The 3,278-nt window shown below is 39.5% G+C and overlaps 2 non-coding genes across 2 annotated transcripts; both read left to right on the top strand.

The window, feature by feature from the left end:
• The first annotated feature begins 1,128 nt into the window (after positions 1-1,128).
• Trnag-ccc lies at positions 1,129-1,199 on the top strand. Its single transcript has one exon. It is a non-coding gene; the product is annotated as a tRNA-Gly (tRNA).
• A 1,109-nt stretch (positions 1,200-2,308) lies between these two features.
• Trnag-ccc lies at positions 2,309-2,379 on the top strand. The gene has a single exon. It is a non-coding gene; the product is annotated as a tRNA-Gly (tRNA).
• The last annotated feature ends 899 nt before the right edge of the window (positions 2,380-3,278 follow it).

The raw sequence follows: 3,278 nt of genomic DNA on the forward strand, positions 1-3,278 counted from the left end.
CCTCTCCTCTCCTCTTGCCTTGTCTGTGTGCTGCGCCACACACACTCACACATTTGGTGTTGAATTTTTTGGTAACCCCACACTCCTACGCCCATATCGTACACTACACCCCTTCTCCACATTCGCTTGTAGCGCAGTTCTGTATTCTGTGTTCTGTTGTGTGCCTTCATTTCCTTGTGCATTCATTTGCCTTCATAAAATATAAACAGCGTATTAAAATATATGAATATCTCAAGCGCTGCCCCTGCCACACCACACACCACACACCACACACCACACACCCTGTCCTTGCCCCGCACCCTGGCACTCTGGAAACAGCTAATGTTGATAAGTGAAGTTATGACTTTGCCCGCCAGACAAAACACCACAAGAGGGAGAGAGAGGGGACTGAAGACATACCATTCAGCAAGAAGAATAGTATGAGTACTTTAAAAAGAGAGGGGTACAGACGAGTATAGAGACGGGGATACACAGAGATCGGAATGCAGCAGTATAGTATAGTATATGCATTATAGAGAATCGATAGTTCCTTTAATCGATGCTCTGCAGGCAATGTTTGGGAATCGCCATAGCAATTATGACAAAAAAAGTGTCGATGCTAGCGTATATCGTTCTTTGGAGAGCCCTATACGATTACCAAAACAAAACTTTTCTTCAGAAAGAAAGTATCAGGAAAAATGATGTAACGCTGTACGGCTACAGCGGAATGGATACAGCGATCTAGAAAGCGAGTACAGTCGAAATTCAAGATAGCGAATCTCGAGAGGGAGTTCGTTGTAGAGAATATAATGGAATATAGAATACTCGTAATAGAGAATTCGTTTTTGCAGAATATGGAATTGCAGTGTTCTGGAAATAAATTTGTTGTATAGAAAACTTCGTTGCACGGAGGTTCGTAATAGAGAAGTTCGACGGTATATATGTATGTACATGCAATTATATCGCGATACACATCAATACATATGCCATCGGCAGAAATTCCACCAGTAGTTTAGCGACATATCCCTCCCGGAAAATGTGTGGCTAGATCTATCGCGCGTGTGTCCACACGTCCCTATACCCTTAAAACTAACGTATCCTGAATGATCTCAACTTTATGATCGAGAAAATTGTAACGGATTTAACAAAGCATCGGTAGTTCAGTGGTAGAATGTTCGCCTCCCACGCGAACGGCCCGGGTTCGATTCCCGGCCGATGCAAAGTATTTTTTTTTTTTCATTTTACACCCGATATCTGTAGAGCAGGAGGATTGGAAAACATCCCTGATGTTTCCACAATTATAAAGATTTGGAGACTATGTTGGTTCTAAAGGGATATTAACTACATCCGACGTTCACGACATGCAAGTATAGTTGGTTTAGTTGAGGAAAAGACTGATCTTTCGTTTTCAGACTGTAATATATTCCTCTCACAAATCGTATCACATCTTAGGATCTTTCCTATACTGTTTAATATCTTCGATCTACACATATTAGCCTGAAAAATAAATAGTATAGTAAATATATAGTATATAATAGTATCAATTCGATCAGGGGTGACAGACATCCCTGATCTGTTGAACCGCATAAACTTCATGATTCCTATTCCGATACCGTTGTTCCTTCCACTTTGTAGATCGAATTAATCATTGCATGGACCGTTTGGGATCTTATTATACCTTATCTACCATATTATATCCACCACTAATTGTATTCCTCTCATTAAATTACTTATTTCTGTTGCAACCATATTCTTTGGACCAATATTTAATATAATTTTTAGAGTCTTTATTCTCCATTTTTGAAACTTTCCATATCGATTTTTTGGGTTTTCTTGAGGTTTTATTGTATGAATCAATCCTTAATCGCTCATGGCAAATGGTATCTGATCGTGTCATTCGAAATTAAACAATTCGCTTATAAAAATTGTATAAGTTCTCGGACTGCCCCAATTCCTCAAGGAAATAATAGCATGCCGATCTCTTAATCATAATTATGCTATAAACGAAATCCTCTCTGCCAGCACTATCGTTACATTGAAGAAAACATTTTCGATTCACCACGAAATATGCATTCTAGATGAGCATAATCAATATTGGAAAATCCGTCTGTCCTAACAAGTTTTGCTCATAATATTCATTTTAGAACTGTTAAGTAAGGCTTAGAATAAGTTAATATCAATCAAAAATATCAAACCAGCATTTTCTGCAGCGATGAAAGAGAGCGGGATCGATGCAGCGTTGCAGAGAGAAAGTATGAGACTAACTTGTCAAATGAAAGTTGAGTTAGAGCAGCTTGATCATTAGGAAAATTTTAGTAAATTTAACAAAGCATCGGTAGTTCAGTGGTAGAATGTTCGCCTCCCACGCGAACGGCCCGGGTTCGATTCCCGGCCGATGCATTTTTCATTTATTTTTCTTTTTCAATTAGTAAGATTTCAGGGTACTAATTTTAATATAATCATTCCGATCTGGCACAAAGCATTGTGTTTGAAACTGAATTCTTTTTCTTTTATTGAATGAAAAACCAAGAAGAATGTTCAGGCAGCCTCCGATGATCGCAAATCGCAAAATGTTTGGAATTGATTGTCATGGGTTACAGATGTCGTTTGCTCTTTAATTTTTCAAGTGAAATATCGCAAACAAATTCGGGAATGAAACACTATCCTTACAAGAAGTTGCGAAAACCGAAGCACACAGATTTCAATTCGTACGAATATTTCCAAAACTGTGATCGAAAAACTTTGCAAAAGGCGGAGAATGGCTGATAGTCTGGTACTCTGGTTATTTCAGTGGAAACTTATTTTTTATTTGTAAAATATTTGACTGATTATATTTGGTTTGCCTCCGTTTGTTAAAATTATTTTTCCAGTGGGCTCTTTTTTTTATCCTCCCTTCACCCATAATTATTATATTCTCCTCCACCGACTGCCTTTTCTATTAGCATAACAAGTGAAAATTTTTGATAAATTAAGTGTTTATCCATGGCCCAAGCCAAGCCAAATCGGAGCCGAGCTCGACTCCACTCTAATTTGACTCACTTGGCACACACAGCCCCCACCACCACTCACACTCCAAACACCCCAGGCCCGACCCTAACCATTTGGGTTTCTTTTTAGCCTTTCCCTTAAGTATTCGGGTGGGTGGGAGGTGTTGACAGCTCAAATATGCCCAGTCTCATTCTCATTCACCAGGACCCTGGCCCAGGCCCAGGGCAGCGTTGACCTTTCGCCATGAGAAAAAAGCAACGGGAAAAGGTGGGTCCGCATATGCAAATCAGCTAACAGAGCTGGGAGCACGG

This window comes from Drosophila persimilis, unplaced genomic scaffold, assembly GCF_003286085.1.
Source record: "Drosophila persimilis strain 14011-0111.01,24,50 unplaced genomic scaffold, DperRS2 tig00000804-arrow-arrow-pilon, whole genome shotgun sequence".
Taxonomy (NCBI): Eukaryota; Metazoa; Arthropoda; class Insecta; order Diptera; family Drosophilidae; genus Drosophila; species Drosophila persimilis.